At 48.4% G+C, this 17,842-nt stretch overlaps 1 protein-coding gene across 3 annotated transcripts in view; it reads right to left on the bottom strand.

Annotated features, from left to right (window-relative positions):
• SLC39A11 (solute carrier family 39 member 11) overlaps positions 1-17,842 on the bottom strand; it is a 370,219-nt gene that overhangs the window by 251,651 nt on the left and 100,726 nt on the right. The gene's annotated exons all lie outside the window — the stretch shown is intronic.

Below are 17,842 nucleotides of genomic sequence, written 5' to 3'. Positions count from 1 at the left end.
TTACTGTTTTATCCCCAGTGGCTAAAACAGTGCCTGGCACACCCTGGGTTGGGGAGTTTGGGGGGAAGTATCAGGAGGACCCTTCTTTTCCCCTCCGGCCTTAAGCATCCCATGCACAAGTCAGACAAAGGAGTCCACCTCGGGACAGAGAACACTCCTCATTGTTATATGCAAATAATAAAAACAAGCTACAGGGCTACTGGGAGTAGGATGAGGTAATGGATGGGAAAGGGTTTTGAAAAATATGAAGCCATAAACCAATGTCACAGAATAGTATCTGGGGCTCACGAGCCCATAAGATGCAAGTGTTCTCTGAAGTTAGCACACGGACACCCCACTGCCCACGGGTTCCCAGATGCATAATTACAAAGTGCCACACACAGTGGAATCGGTAATCTACTTAAAGCTTATACACAGGCAATGACTCCGTGCCCCTTCCTCCTCTTTAAATACAATACTAATCCATTTCCCCCTTGTTTATGCCTTTAACAGATATGTATTCTTTCCACCATCCTGGAGAACTAACTCGCTTAGCCCCAGGGCTGTCGTGGTTGATTTCTCCACAGAAGACCAGAAACAGTTTCAGAAACAGAAAGGTTTCAAAAAAAAAAAAACTCCTATAACAGAAAAAGGAGAGAAAAGGAAAATCCATGGCAGGTAAGATGAACCCTCGCCACACACACTGCTTGTCAACTGCACGATTCTCTAGGGCAGCTGAACCTCCACGGGGCGTGATGGTTCTATTCCGTGAGGAATTGGCTCCTGGCCTCCAGCCAGAGTCAGATGTGGGGATTAAAAGGCAGGGCAGCTTGACAGCAAGGATCACCTTCCAGGGGCAAGCTATTAAAGTGTTTGCCGTCCGGGTATTTCCCTCTCTCTTGGCTCCGGGGGGCACAGCAGCATTACGCGGTCAGGACTGGATTTTTCCTCCCATCGTGGAAGAAGGGGAAGGATTTCTGTCTCGGTGGAGCCCTGAGATGCTTGCCTGGAGGTTACAGGACTTGCCGCTAATCACGCGGATTGTAAGGAGCTAGAAATGCAACCCAGGGCTCACGACTCCCAGGCCCAGTCCCAACGTTCTCTCAAGAGCCCTGCCTCCTGGCCTCAGCTGCCTGGAAAAAAAAAAAAAAAACAAACAGCATTCCTGAGGTCTGACTCCTTGGGATGGGAGGCATCAGGATGGAGGTCCTACCTCCATCCTGCACCCTGACCCTGAGGCCAATAGCCTCTCCAGGCCCTGAGAAAGCAGCCAGCAAGCATGCTCAGCCAGAGATTACAGCTCCTCTGAGCTCCGCATGTCTCACCACCCTGGTCGGGGACAACGAGATGAATAAAAACCTCAGCCTGGGACCACCCCAGTGCACTGCCCACACACTCACCCGAGACATGCCAGGTCAGGCTTTCTCTTCATCTGTCTCACCCTCAGCAAAAAGCTCTTTATATCCATAACTTACAGTCATCCAGTGAGGTGAGACTCACCTACAAAGAGGGAAGAAGGTCTATCCCTGAATTTAAAAGGACATTTTGGGGGATGTCCAATGCACGGGATGCGCGTTCGATCCTTGGTTGGAGAACTGAGATCCCCCATGCTCCATGGCAACTAAGCCCAAGCCACAGCCAGAGAGAAGCCCCCATGCCACAGAGATCCATGCAGCTAAATGGATAAATTTTAACATGGGGATGACCCACAGAGATGTTATGGGGAGGGAGGTGGGAGGGGGTTCATGTTTGGGAACACATGTAAGAATTAAAGATTTTAAAATTAAAAAAATAAAAAACTTAAAAAAAAAAAGACATACCATGAAATATAAAAAAAATTTAAAAATTAAAAAAAATAAAAGAGGTGGGGGTCGGGGAGGACATTTTGGAATTCAAAAAAAAAAAGAAATCAAAGTAACACAGGTGCAGGATAATGAAACCTGGAAATGCAGAAGCACAGAATATTAAAAAAAAAAAAGCAAACAAACAGTATTTGGCCCAAGTTTCTTCCAAATCCATAGCTTGGATGTACCCACTCATGAGAGGCCAAGAGTCCTCTACACACACAGAGATTCCAGGGAGATCACATGACTAGCCACAGAATGCCACCTCACTCGATAGCTAATTCTTGCTTCTAGAACAACGTAGCCCTTGTACTGAGAAGAACAGAGCCCTTTCCTCCCAGGAGACCAGAACACTTATGACTAATCCGACCCACCAAGGCTCTGCTTCTCTGCAGCTTGCAGGGCACAAACGAAGCCTCGCTGGCTCTTTGAATTTCTTCCTCGGGTGTTTCAATTAACAAATGGAATGGAAACGCAGAAAGCCAGCACCTGGTCTCACTGGGCGGGGTGGCCAGAGGAAGGCTGGGAGGCATCAGGGAAAACAAGACACGAGGAGACCCGGTGAGGCGGTCCAGGGATCGCTGGACGAGGGCAGTGCCCAGCCCTGGCTAGTGAACGCGTGACCTCCCCACAGGAACAGGAATTAGCCTTCAGGGACGCACACATAACCTGAGTCAGGCCAGCGGCTCGCTGCCCGTGATCTTCAACCCCAAGTGCTGGGGAAGACCTCACTCCTCTGGACCTGAGCCTGAGAGGACGTGGACAGACTACTGAAAATGGAGCCACACAGGGACTTCCCTGCTGGTCCAGGGGCTAAGACTCTGCACTTCCAAAGCAACCGGCATGGGTTCAAGCCCTGGCTGGGGAACTAAGATCCCATGTACAGCCCCCCCCCCAAAAAAAAATGGTAAAAAGAAAATGAAGCCGTACAAAGCAAAGCAGGGCCAGGAGATGGGAAAAAGCAGGTCCTCCCACTAATTTGATCCAAAATTAGTGGATTCTGAGGCTGGTTCTGTGCCTGGATATCTTAATTGCCTGGACCAATACACGTCTTTTCTTCCTTGTGCCTGACTGAGTTGGCTTTTCACCACTCATGCCCCCCGTAAAAGCCCCTGATAGATGAAAAGAGATGGATGGACTTATATTTATCATGCACCCTTTTGTATTACTTGAATTTCTTACCAAGTTCATGTATCACTCCTTCATTTCAAAAGAAACTAACACAGCTCACATATATATATATACACACACACAGAAAACACACGCCTAGAAGGTAAGCCAGTGATACTGTTAGGACTGTTAGGGCTCAAAATTCTCTCTGCACTACGCTGTGTGACCAAGAGTGCTAACTGCCTCTCTTGGTCCTCTCTCCACTGTCCTCTCTCCTTCAGTAACAGAATCCCAATGTAAAGACCACGAGCATTAGCCTTCCATGCGGCGAGAGAGGTCTTACCAGTAAGTTATGGCCAATGAGTTGTAAATGGAGCTGTCATGCAAGACCTGCCAGGAACTTCCCTCCTTCCTGCCATTCTGCTGCCCAGAAGGCAGATGTGATGGCCTGATCTCTAGCAGCTATTTTGGGCCAGAAAGACGAAGGCTCCCATCTGGGGAAAGGTGATGAACAACAGAGGAGTCTAGATCCCTGTTGGGGGTGGATCTACGTTCCCAGCCACGGTCTCCAGATTTCTTCTACATCAGAGGAGGCTTTCTTACTTAAGCCACTATTTTTGGGTTTCAGTTATGCTCAGTCAAACCTCATCCTAATGGATACAGACCACTAAAAGCAGAGTGAGCAGCAAGAAGCATCACCATCAGTACAACCAGCCGTAGGTGTCTGGTTGCCATGGAAACCACCCCAACACACAGATTCCAAAGAACAAACCACTCAGATGAGAAAAGCCTGGTGTGAACCTAAGAGACACCCCCCCAAAATCTCCCCATTTCTAGGAGCATCCCCCTCAGCCCAAAAGACAGGATGCTGAAGCTGAGTTCTCCGAATACCCCAGGGGTACAATACTTGTGAAGTGCTTGAACCTCCTCAGCTGCCTTCACAGTCAAACAATGGCCAAGTCCCTGAGCTCCCCAGCAAGGATGTCTCTCACTCTCTCCCTTCCCAGCTCCTCTGTGTCCGCCCAGAGTCAAGGCCACCGACAAGTCCAGGCATCACACGTAGACTGTTAATGCAAGAGCCTCCAGCCTGCCTGTCTGCCCAGGGCCCGCCTCCTCCTGCAAGCTCCCTGTGGCCATGCTGTCGGCTACCCACAGAAGACACTTCCCGAGAGCAGTACTCTGATGCCAACCTCTCAAAAACCTCCAGGGTCTCCCCCGTCAATCTAGAGAACAGGACACAAACTCCCTTCCACAGGACTCCAGGTTGTTCATGCCTGAGCCCCGACTTACCTTTCCAGCATCCCCTACCAAGCAAGCCCATCCCCACCCCTTCCTCTCTGCGCCTCCAGCTTGCTGCTGCCTCTACCTGTTACTCATTTCCTTTCCCTGCTCACTCCCTGGGTCTCCCTGGTGGCTCAGACGATAAAGAATCTGCCTGCAATGCAGGAGCCCCGGGTTCAGTCCCTGGGTCAGAAGGTCCCCTGGAGCAGGAAACAGCAACCTGCTCCAAGCTTGTTGCCTGGGGAATCCCCCGGACAGAGGAGCCTGGTGGGCTGCAGTCCACGGGGTCGGACACGACTGAGCGACGGAGCACACAGGCACGAACACACGCTCCCTCCCCACCCCAAACTCTGCCTGTCCTTCCATCTGAGCTTCAGCCACAGAAAAAAGTGCTTTCTATTACCCCAACTAGAAAGAACCTCCCTGTCCCCGGGTTCCCACCACCTCCTGTCTATCAGCTTCTTGCAACCACACACTGACCCGTCTCTTGATTACAGGTGACTGTGACCTGTCCGTCCTAATTCACCCTAAACCCCCCGCAGGGAGGGGCAACACCTTACTTCCTGGCATCCCCTCCACAAGGATACAGTAGGTGCTCAGGAAATGGTGGATGGGCTGGTCTGAAGACAACTGTCTCCTTGCTTCACCTTTTGGGCCAAGACAAAGGGCTTTTCTGTGAGGAGATCACGTGTCTGCCTATCTCTGAACTCACACTGGCCTTTGACAAAGCCAGGATTATTCGTTCCTCTCCCCTCCTTGTGAACAAGGGACCAGGGAAAGGCAGGAAGCCGCCACCCAATAGCAGCCCTGGCACAAAGTGCTTAAGTGAATAACGTATATAGATCTGGTCCTGGCGGTAAGGTCTAAAGGATAAAACTTTTAAAAAAATATTTCCTTGGCTGCACAGGGTCTTAGTTGAGGCGTGTGGGCTCACTGCTCCCAGGCATGTGAGATCTTAGCTCTCTAAACAGAGATGGAACTCACGTCCTCTGCATTGCAAGGTGGATTCTTAACCACAGCACCAGGTCTCAGCTGCGGCATGTGGGATCTAGTTCCTGCTAGTTCCCTGAACAGAGATCAAATCTGGGCTCCCTGCATTGGCAGCATGGAGTCTTAGCCACTAGACCACCAGGGAAGCCCCTTAAAGGATAAAACTTAACCAATACGAACTTTTATCCCTTGCACTCAGAGTATCTTACAAAACAGCCGACACTTGATAAAGGTTATTTTAATGTGATTTGTACTAAGATGCCTATGAAAAACGATGTCAGCTACTGTCTCTCTTTTATTTAACTTTCAGCCAAAGACGTTTAGATTAGATAAGTTTCTAAGAAACTAGCTAAACACTCAATTAGATCATCCCTCCCATCCCCGCAAAAAGTGTATAAAGTCTTTCTTGGCAAACGTCTTTGGGAACAAGCTGTGCTCCCACCATCTGCGTGCCCTGAGTGAAACATCGCCCTGTCTGATGGCAGTGGGTGCCTGAGATGACTTCCAGAAGGGTCCACCAGTGCTGAGATTTTTTTTCTCTTTCAGGCACAATCCGTGATCCAAGGAGGACAGTGAGTGCCTCAAGGAGAATCTAAACCCAGGCTCGAGGTCTCAAAGCAGCAGAGCCTGCCTTCCATCCTTCTTTCGCAAATGCCAAGGAGACCCAAGAAAGAGCTGGAGTTCCCAGACGGCAGATGCCCACTATCGCCTGACCAACTAGAAAGCATACCTTCCTCGTACAACGGCTGCTGCCTCCCAACCCAGGCTGCTACCAAAACCAACCAGCCTCGGGCGCCAACTGCCAAGCGCATGGTGGACCCCGTCACGGCAGCCTCCCCAGAGATCAGGGACAGTAGCCTCCTCCTGGGCTCCCGTCCAAGTCCTGGATGTCCAGTGTTCCTCTAACCATCCCTCCAACCCTATGTGCTGGGTCAGCTGCCTGCTCAGCCCCACAGCTGCATGGAGCCTCTGAAGGGAATCGGCTTTTTCCAAACACCAGCTCATCCTTGCTAAACCGTGGTTCCCATCAGAATACAGGTTCTTGAGGAGTTCCCTGGAGGAGGTCAGGTGGTTAGGGCTGTACACATCCACCACCGAGGGTGCAGGTTCGATTCCTGGTCGAGGAAGTAAGATCCTATAAGCCGTGCTGCAGCACAGGCAAAGAGGACCAGGGTTTCTCACCTTTGACTGCACATCGCCATCACCCTGGGTGGGTGCGGGGGACCCTAGAAACCACTGAAGCTTCATCCCAGCCCTAGAGATTCTGATGCATCGAGTCCGGGTGTGACTCTAATGCGCAGCCAGGGCGGCAGACCACCATGTCAGAAGGGAGGCAGCTTCCCCAAAGCCTGAGAGCTCCCTGGAACCAAACCATCCAGGAAGCTGGGCCGAGTCAGCTCACTCTGCTGGACCAGAGACGCCAAGGACGGGAGCAGATTGGAGTGCGGTTTGAGCTGGGACCCCTGGCTTTATTTCACCGTGTTAAATGACACACGCTCACCCAGGGCCATCTGTCTTGATGGTTACAGGGTACCTTATGCAACAAGGACAACAGAGCAAAAGGGTCCACGTAACTCATTCCACTTCACTGCAAAGCCGTTTCTCTGGAGATTCTTAAAGGTCTGCCTCCCGCAAAGGGGAGTGGTGGTGTCAACTTCAGGAGGGAAGGCAGGGCCCCTATGGGGAGGGTCCACCACAAACCCATTCCCCCAGGAAACCCCCCAACTCAGAAGCCCTGGATGCTCCAGGGAGCATCCAAGACCTCCAGCCTGGCTGGGGCCCTGTCTGGACAGCACAGAGCTGCCGTCCCCGTGGTCCATCACCCACCTGCAACTATACCAGGGGTCAGTGAACTTGGGGGGAAAGCCAGAGAGCAAATAGTACAGGTTTTGCAGGCCGGCTGCAGCACCTCGGGGCTGCCGGAGCAGCTGCAGATAACGTGTGGGCCAACGGGTGCGCTGGGGTCCAACAAATCTCCAGTGACAAAAACAGACAGTGGACAAGCAGGTGGTTGGGACGTGGACCACGGTGTGCTGGGTTCACCCCTCCACCAGACCAGACCTTCCTTAAACACAGAGACCGTCTCTTCCGGCGCGCCTTATGTGTGCAGCGCTTGACACGGTGCCTGGAACACAGCAGGTTCTCCATGAATGAAAGGAAGGAAAGAGGGAAGGGTGGGGGAGAGAGAGAGAATGCGAGGAAGGCAGGGAAGGAGGGATGCAGGGAGAAAAATGAGCCAGTCTTAAAGGAGAATCTACTGAACACCTACCTATTCTTACAGAGAATCCGTAAGACTTACCGTGACTTTGGGATGCTCACATCTGACTATTTCAAGCCTCCCAAGGTCCTTTTCTCATACTCCCCATGCATTTCTCCAGGCAAGAATACTGGACTGGGTTGCCATTTCCACCTCCAGTTCATAAAGAAGACTGAGTGTCTAAAAAATTGATGCTAACTGTGGTGCTAAGGTAGACTCTTGAGAGTCTCTTGGACAGCAAGGAGATCAAACCAGTCCATCCTAAAGGAAATCAACACTGAATATTCATTGGAAGGACTGATGCTGAAGCTGAAGCTCCAATACTTTGGCCACCTGATGCAAAGAGCCGACTCATCAGAAAAGACCCTGATGCTGGGAAAGATTGAAGGCGGGAGGGAGGAGGAGGGGACAACAGAGGATGAGATGGTTGGATGGCATCAGTGATTCAATGGACATGAATTTGAGCAAACTCCAGAAGACAGTGGAAGACAGAGGAGCCTGGTGGGCTATACTCCATGGGATTGCAAAGAGTCAGACATGACTTACTCAACAACAATAACATCAAAGGCCCGTTTTAGTCTCCTGCTGGTCACTTACTTACACTCCCACCCTCTCGCTCATGGGAACAGGGAAGGATGCCCCCAAACACAGCAGAACAGGTATCCCCAAGGAGTGACAGTGCCCCGGCCCAGTCGACACAGTCAGCCCAGGAGGGCAAGGCAAGGCAGAGGGAGAGAGCAGGAAGCAGGGGTTTCCGGGAGTGAGAGTGGAGGCCGCCCGAGGGTGCACGTAGGGAAGGAGAGCGGATGGCTGAGCCGGGCGGGGCGGGACCTCCAGGGTAGTAACAACGTCTGGGGTGGAGCGCTGGGCAGGATCAAGGCCGCCTCTCCCATATGCTCAAGCACATGGGCTCCTCCACCAACATAATGCTGTGCGCTCCCATCACTGCAGGGAGAAGGTAATATATACCATTTCCTCCCCCACACGGTTTATAATGACACTGGAAATCTGAAGCATGAAATTGAAAAGAAAAAATACAAGAATAATAACGGTCTGTCTCCGCCCTGGGCGCTTTTCTCCCTTTTTTCCTTCCTTCCCTTCTCGCCTCCCCATCCTCCTCCCCTCCCCAGGGGGGAGTCAGGATGTCTTGGGGAGGAAGGGGCCCATCTTGCTGGCACAGGATGATGGACAGTTGGGGGACGGAGCTGGCACCACGCCACCCTCGTGCTCACAGGAACCACTGCCACGCGGGAGCCAGGAGCGCCAGAAGTCAGCCTGGTCTCCTATGCTGTGTTCAGGGTCTTCTGCCTGGGCTCGGCCTGGTCTGAGGACACCCGGCTGAGACACAGTAGTTTCCTTCCAGAAATGGGCCATCTGAGACCCTGAAAAAGAAAATGCCTTGCGGGAAGTGACAGGTGCCCCTTAGCGACGCTGCCAACTGTCCCGAGCATGGTCCTGGCTGTGGCAGGGCTGGTCCCCACACTCTCTTCTTGCTCTGGGCCACACCCTCCAGCTCACACGAGACTCTTGGGGGAGGGGGCTCCAAGTCCCACCGAGCCCACCCTGGAACATGCCATCACTATGCTGAGCGTCCACCTAAAGGGCAGCCTTAGCCCCAGAATGGGCTCCCCAGGTAACTCACTGGTAAAGAATCTCCCTCACCTGCCGATCAGGAGACGCAGGTTTGAGCCCTGGGTCGGGAAGATCCCCTGGAGAAGGAAATGGCAGCCCACGCCAGCATTCTTGCCTGGAGAATCCCATGGACTGAGGAGCCTGGTGGGCTGCAGTCCAGGGGGTCGCAACGAGTTGGACAGGACCGAAGTGATGAAACAGTGACACCAACAGCCCTAGAGCAGACCAGCATCACCTCCCTGGTCCCTGCCTCCCGGTACAGCAGAAAAGCTGCAGACGGCAGGACACAGGAAGCCCCGAGGCTTCCCGGCTCCCCACGTCTTGAAAACACAGATTTAAGAGAGGAGATCCGGGGACGTCCCTGGCGGTCCAGTGGTGAAGACGTCACCTTCCAAATATGGGAAGTGCGGGTTCCACCCCTGAAGCTAGGATCCCACATGCCTCGGGGCCAAAAAACCGAAACAGAAGGCAGAAGCAATACTGCAACAAATTCAATAAAGACTTTAAAAACGGTATACGAGAAAAAATTTAAAAAAAAAAAAAAAAAAGAGAGGAGATTCCCATGAGACACCTGCCATGAAACTTCCAAGGTGGCATGTCTGGTCCAAGCGATGCTGGGGATGGGACCTGCTCCAGGTCCACGTGGCTTCAGCCTCCCCAGGGGTCATCTGGGGCCTTTCATCTCACTCAGCCTCATAAAGAAGAGAGTGATGGCTTGGGGAAACAGAGCCATGATCTTTGCAGGAGTCTCATCAGAGCCCATCAGAGTGCTCACACTGTCCGTTGGGGGCCCAGCCCATTTTAGTGTGACCAAAAGACCTCACATTGAAAAATCCCCATGAGCGCATGCCAGGCTTCCCTACACCTCAGACAACAAGAAGGGGAAAACGCAACAGCAACTGTGTGTGTGTGTGTGTGTGTGTGTGGGAATATAAAAGGTAGGCCTGGGCTTCCCTGGCAGCTCCGTGGCAGAGTCCACCTGCCAACGCAGGAGACCTGGGTTCAATCCCTGATCCGGGAGGATCCCACATGCCACAGAGCAGCTAAGCCCGTGGGCCACAACCGTCAAGCTTGTGCCCTAGAGCCCGGGAGACACAGCAACTGAGCCCACGGGCCACAACAGCTGGTGCCCTCGCACCCGAGATCCCGTGTCCCCAACAAGAGAAGCCACCACAACGAGGAGCCCTCGCCCCGTGCTGCAAACAGAGAGGAGCCCCTGCTCGCTGCAACTAGAGAAAAGCAACGCAGACCCAGTGCGGCCAAAAATAAATAAGTCAGTAGAATTATTGTGAAAATAAATAAATAAAAGCTAGGCTTTCTGAAGACCCAACCCAGTGGCTACTCCCTGCACCCTGACCCTTCTCACTCAACTATCTGCTCTAGGAGAAACCTTTCTGCTGGATCTGGCTGAAATCTCCTCCGTGAATCCCTCATGTGATGACTTAAGCCCATTTCTTCCCATCCATTTCTCTATGGAGATGGAGAACAGCTGGTCACCATCATCCCTCCAGACTCCGAGGCCTTCACCGGAGAGCATCATTAACTTCCAACAGTGCGACGGTTATTTGCAGAAAACGCCACTCACCGCTTGCAGCACAAAAGCCAACTCAGCCAAAATCTCCCTGAGAAAAATCACATCTTTCATAAGGACCCAGCTCCCTGTGCGATTAAATAATGGATATTAAATTGCCTTTTCATGCCTAGCAGTGAGCTGTTTGATTGGTGGCCTTTCTCTTCCGCAGTTTCATGGTCATTTTTATTCTGCACAAGTACTTCTTCCTTGAGAGAGAATATACACTGATTTAGAGAACCCTGGTTAGTTCAAACCTCACAAAAAACAGACATCAGGGCCAGAGCAAAGAAAATGAAAATGGTGACCCTCGATACTTTGTCCAAATTCATCCAAACGCTCATCTCTGGGGGCAGTGAGTGCTTTTCTCACTTGGATGAAAGGATATTCAATTGCAAGTTTAAATTTACCATTAAATAGGTGAGTAGGGGAATAGGTGGACCAGAAACGGACTGAAACACTTTGTAATTGCTTTGCAACAAAAAGAGAGACGCTAACTTCCGGAAACTCACTCCTTCAGACATGCAGATCCAAGAAGCTCTTAAGGAACCATCCCTTCCAACACCCCCAGACTCCAACAGACTCAGCTGAGGTCCAAGATGACCGAAGAGCCTCCCCAAGGTCATAGAGCTCAGTGCTGACAGCCGCTGACTCCTCATCTGGGTTTCGTCCTAGTGGCGTCCCATCTAGCATTTTTTAATTCTGCATAAGTAATTTACTCTCTGTGGTTCTGTTTCTTGTCTGTAAAATAGAGGCAGCTGGATCAGACACCATCTAGGAGGCACTGAGCTTTAACTGTTGGGACTCAACAGTCAAGAGGGTTCAAATTCCAGCTCTGCTCCCTGAAGACATGGAAGCAACCTGAAGGTCCAGCAACAGATGCAAGGATAAAGAAGAGGCGCCACGTGTACGAGCGGAATACTAGTCAGCCAGAGAAAAGAAGGAAATCAGGGCTTTGGCAAAAACATGGACGCAACTAGAGATGACCCCACTAAGGGAAGTCAGGCAGAAAGGCAAATACCATATGATGCCACTTATATGTGGGATCTAAAGCATGACGCAAATGAGCTTATCTACAGAGCAGAAACAGACTCACAGACGCAGGGAATGTGTTTGTCGTTGCCAAGGGGGGAGGGGGAGGGGTGGGAATCAGAGATGGAGACGATTATACTCAGAATGGATAAGCGGCAAGGTCCTACTGCATAGCACAAGGAAATATGTCCAACATCCTGTGAATAAACCATAACAGAAAGGAATATAAATACACATAACTAAAGCACTTTGCTGTGCAGCAGAAATGAACACCACACTGCAAATCAACTATCAAGTTCCTAAAGTAACAATTAAAAAATAAAAGGCTTTCATCTCAAATTTAAAGAGTCACAAAAGATATAAATTCTGGCATGTAAATATCAATGTGCTTAAACAAAACTATTTCATCAGTCGTTTAAATGGACCCACTAGGATCTAAACAGCATAGGAGGGAATTCCCTGGCCGTCCAGTGCTTAGGACTTGGTGCTTTCATTGCTGAGGGCCAGGTTAAAATCCCCGGTCGGGGAACTAAGATCCCAAAAGCCGTGCAGCCAAAATTAATTAATTAATTAATTAATTAAAAATAAACAGCATAGGGATTTGATTCTCTCCGTTATCCACTTAAAAATGTTCACAAAATAAGCTGTGTGTTTATGTCTTAGGTGCTTTTCTGTTCCAGGGTTATATCCTACACACGAAACCACAACAGCTAGCTCCTCTTCAAAAGTCAAAAAATGTACCCCATTCCTCTTTCTCCTTGATTCGTATATCAATTCCGTTTTCCCACTGAATTTTATCCAAGAGCAACTTATATTTTATGCTAGAAAGCCTATTATTGGTTTCTTTCTCATACTGGTTCGCAATAAAATATCTATGCACGTTTCAATTTAATTTTTGTTTAATTTCCTGTGAGCCTAGAGTTCTAACTGCTTAAATAACAATTTCCTGGATTGAATGACTATTAAAACTATTTTTGGTTGAGAATAGATTCATAACAGCAAAAATTTAATATACCATTTCATAATTGTTAAATATTCAAAAGCCTAATAATATTTATTCTTGGAAATACTTATTTTCAAGGATGAGGCCTTTTTCTGATTTTTTCAGTTTTCATTCATCTGTCTGTGAATAAACGTTAAGCGGTTACTGCTAGAATAAGACAGGGTTAAGCATCAATTTTATTCCCATTTTTCTGAGTTTTTTTTTTAAAGTAAACAAAGAAAATATATTCATGTAAAGAAGATTAAAAAAACAAATATTTTGTTCTAATCTAATACTGTCATTCTGGGTTTTTTTAAATATTTTTTTATTTATCTACCTAGTTGGCTACTCTGGGTCCCAGGTGAGGCATGTGACACCTTTAGTGATAGCCTGTGGGATCTAGTTCCTGACCAAGGATTGAACCTGGGCTGCCCGCATTGGGAGCGCAGAGTCTTGACTACTAGACCACCAGGGAATTTTGTTCTTTGAATTCTATCTGCTGTTGCTGCTGCTGCTAAGTCGCTTCAGTCATGTCTGACTCTGTGCGACCCCATAGACGGCAGCCCACCAGGCTCCTCTGTCCCTGGGGTTCTCCAGGCAAGAACACTGGAGTGGGTTGCCAGTTCCCTCTCCAGTGCATGCAAGTGAAAAGTGAAAGTGAAGTTGTGTCCAACTTTTCGCGACCCCATGGACTGCAGCCTACCAGGCTCCTCCGTCCATGTGATTTGCCAGGCAAGAGTACTGGAGTGGGTTGCCATTGACTAAGAAGGCCCAAAATCCCAGAGCAGTTCAGTTCAGTCGCTCAGTCGTGTCTGACTCTTTGCGACCCCATTAACCACAGCACGCCAGGCCTCCCTGTCCATCACCAACTGCCAGAGTTTACTCAAACTCATGTTCATTGAGTCGGTGATGCCATCCAACCATCTTATCCTCTGTCGTCCCCTTCTCCTCTGGTCCTCAATCTTTCCCAGCATCAGGGTCTTTTCCAATGAGTCAGTTCTTTGCATTAGGTGGCCAAAGTATTAGAGTTTCAGCTTCAGCATTGGTCCACCAGGGAAATTTACATTAACGGATTTCTTTCTCTCTTTTTTTTTTTGGCCACACCATGTGGCTTTCGGGATCTTATTTCCCTGAAAGGACAGTATCTGAATTGCTAAAGGATTTGTGTCCAGTGATCAGCGATCTGAGTCCTTCATCATCTCCACCCCAGCACCCACATGCCAAGGGCCACTCCATCTGTGCGTGGAGATGCTGCTACTAAGAGGCACAGGACCAAGGCAAGAGAGCATCTTCCTTTGATAAAGCAGGAGAGGGCAAGTATGTCGCGGAAGGTGGGAAGGCACAATCTGCCTTGGGATCTGCTTGGGCAGAGCAGTTCAGCCAAAAAGAACAAAACTGGAAGCCGAGGACATGGACACTGATTTTGCGACAACTCTCTGTGCCCCATGGAACACCTAGAATGCTCCCACAGACTCTGATCTCATAGTTGCTGGCTTAGAGGACTTTCAGGAGGTCCCACCCACAGGCCAGGTTTTGCAGATCACAGGACTACAAAAACAGGAGCAAGGAACCAAATTTGACTCAACAGAAAGGGAAAAGCACATATTAACGGGCCTGCTCATGTGACTGATGACACTGAAAAAATGAACTCAGAAGGTCAGTAGGTGCCCAATATGCTACTGGAGAAGAGTGGAGAAATCGCCCTAGAAGGAATGAACAGACGGAGCCAAAGCAAAAACAACGCCCGGGTGTGGATATGACTGGTGATGGAAGTAAAGTCTGCTGCTGTAAAAAGTAATATTGCATAGGAACCTGAAATGTAATGTCCATGAATCAAGGCAAATTGGAAGTGGTCAAGCAGGAGATGGCAAGAGTGAATATTGACATTTTAGGAATCAGTGAACTAAAATGGACTGGAATGGGTGAATTTAATTCAGACAACCATAATATCTACTACTGTGGGCAAGAATCCCTTAGAAGAAATGGAGTAGTCAACAAAAGGGTCCGAAATGCAGTACTCGGATGTAATCTCAAAAATGATAGAATGATCTCTGATCATTTCCAAGGCAAATCATTCAGTATCACAATAATCCAAGTCTATGCCCTGACCAGCAATGCTGGAGAAGCTGAAGTTGGATGGCTCTATGAAGACCTACAAGACCTTTTAGAACTAACACCCAAAAAAGATGTCCTTTTCATTAAAGGGGACTGGAATGCAAAAGTAGGAAGTCAAGAAACACACGGAGTAACAGGCAAATTTGGGCCTGGAGTACAGAATGAAGCAGGGCAAAGGCTAGCAGAGTTTTGCCAAGAGAACACACTGGTCATAGCAAACACCCTCTTCCACCAACACAAGAGAAGACTCTATGCATGGACATCATCAGATGGTCAATAATGAAATCAGGTTATATTCTTTGCAGTCAAAGATGGAGAAGCTTTATACAGTTAGCAAAAACAAGACCTATACTGTCAGCAAAACCAAGACCAGGAGATGACTGTGCCTCAGATCATGAACTACTTATTCCAAAATTCAGATTTAAATTGAGAAAAGTAGGGGAAACCACTAGACCATTCAGGTATGACCTAAATCAAATCCCTTATGATTGATTATACAGTGGAAATGACAAATAGATTCAAGGGATTAGATCTGATAGACAGAGTGCCAGAAGAACTATGGACGGAGGTTCATGACATTGTACAGGAGGCAGTGATCAAGACCATCCCCAAGAAAAAGAAATGCAAAAGGAAAAATGGTTGTCTGAGGAGGCCTTACAAATAGCTGAGAAAAGAAGAGAAGCTAAAGGCAAAGGAGAAAAGGAAAGATATACCCACTTGAATGCAGAGTTCCAAAGAATAGCAAGGAGAGATAAGAAAGCCTTCCTCCATGATCAGTGCAAAGAAATAGAGGGAAATAACAGAATGCGAAAGACTAGAGATCTCTTCAAGAAAATTAGAGACACCAAGGGAACATTTCATGCAAAGATGGGCTCAATAAAGGACAGAAATGGTACGGACCTAACAGAAGCAGAAGATATTAAGAAGAGGTGGCGAGAATACACAGAAGAACTATACAAAAAAGATCTTCATGACCCAGATAACCACGATGGTGTGATCACTCACCTAGAGCCAGACATCCTGGATTGCAGAGTCAAGCGGGCCTTAGGAAGCATCACCAGTTCAGCTATTTCAAATGCTGAAAGATGATGCTGTGAAAGTACTGCACTCAATATGCCAGCAAATTTGGAAAACTCAGCAGTGGCCACAGGACTGGAAAAGGTCAGTTTTCATTCCAATCCCGAAGAAAGGCAATGCCAAAGAATGTTCAAACTATTGCATAATTGCACTCATCTCACATGCTAACAAAGTAATACTCAAAATTCTTCAAGCTAGGCTTCAGCAATACGTGAACCATGAACTTCCAGATGTTCAAGCTGGATTTAGAAAAGGCAGAGGAACCAGAGATAAAATTGCCAACATCCGCTGGATCATCAAAAATGCAACAGAATTCCAGAAAAACATCTACTCTGCTTTACTGATTACACCAAACCCTTTTACTGTGCGGATCACAACAAATTGTGGAAAATTCTTCAAGAGACGGGAATACTAGACCACCTGACCTGCTTCCTGAGAAATCTTTATGCAAGTCAAGAAGCAACACTTAGAACTGGACATGGACCCACAGACTGGTTCCAAATGGGGAAAGGAGTTTGTCAAGGCTGTATACTGTCACCCTGCTTATTTAACTTATATGCAGAGTTCATCTTGTGAAATGCCAGGCTGGATGAAATGCCAGGCTGGAATCAAGATTGCCGGGAGAAATATCAATAACCTCAGATAAGCAGATAACAGCACCCTTATGGCAGAAAGTAAGGAGGAACTAAAGAGCCTCTTGATGAAAGTGAAAGAGGAGTGTGAAAAAGTTGGCTTAAAACTCAACATTCAGAAAACTAAGATCATGGCATCCGGTCCCATCACTTCATGGCAAATAGATGGGGAAACAATGGAAACAGTGACAGACCTTATTTTGGGCTCCAAAATCACTGCAGATGGTGACTGCAGCCATGAAAGTAAAAGATGCTTGCTCCTTGGAAGGACCAGCCTAGACAGAGTATTAAAAAGCAGAGACATGACTTTGCCAACAAAAGTCCATCTAGTCAGAGCTATGGTTTTTCCAGTAGTTATGTATGGGTGTGAGAGTTGGACTATAAAGAAAGCTGAGCACCGAAGAATTGATGCTTTTGAACTGCGGTGTTGGAGAAGACTCTTGAGAGTCCCTTGGACAGCAAGGAGATCCAACCAGTCCATCCTAAAGGAAATCAGTCCCAAATATTCACTGAAAGGACTGATGCTGAAGCTGAAACTGTAATACTTTGGCCACCTGATGCGAAGAGTTGACTCAGTGAAAAAGACTTTGATGCTCAGGAGGAGAAGGGGATGACAGATGATGAGATGGTTGGATGGCATCACTGACTTGATGGACATGAGTTTGAGCTGGACTTTGAGCGGGAGTTGGTGATGGACAAGGAGGCCTGGCATGCTTCAGTCCATGGGGTCGCAAAGAGTTGGACACGACTGAGCGACTGACCTGCACTAAATGTGATTGATGAGACTGGAATACACAGCGCCGCTAGGTGGTATCATGCCTGGAAAATGGAATCCGCACCAAGTGAGTCTCTAGGTCTGACTCCCAGTTTACGGGAGACCTAGGGGACAGAGGAACAAGTTTAACAGCACCAGAAAGCAATCCGCCAAGGTCAAATCATGGGACATTCTGCAGACCAACGATTCAGCTTCTCTAACAAATTACTAGGGGTAGGGGTGGAAATGGTGGGGTGGGGGGAGAGTACTGTTAAAGAATAAAAGAAACTGAAAATACTCAGTATGAAACAAATTCAAGGCTGCTCCCCGGTGGTCTGGTGGTTAGGACTTGATGCCTTCCCTGCCAAATCCCAGGTTTCACCCCTGGTCAGGGAACTAAGACCCAGTAAACCTTGAGCTATGCCCCCAAAAAAGGAAACAAATTCAATATGAAAATCTTGTTTGGATCGTGATTCTAACAGAAGAGTTTTAGGAGACACCTTTGAAAGACACAGAGGAAGTCTGAATGTGAAGTCAAATATTGGATACTAATAAGGAAATATTAATTTTGGTAGGTGTGATAATAC

The sequence above is a fragment of the Ovis aries genome, chromosome 11 (assembly GCF_016772045.2).
Source record: "Ovis aries strain OAR_USU_Benz2616 breed Rambouillet chromosome 11, ARS-UI_Ramb_v3.0, whole genome shotgun sequence".
NCBI lineage: Eukaryota > Metazoa > Chordata > Mammalia > Artiodactyla > Bovidae > Ovis > Ovis aries.
Note: the sequence above shows the minus strand (reverse complement) of the source record. Positions and strands in the feature narration are given on the sequence as shown.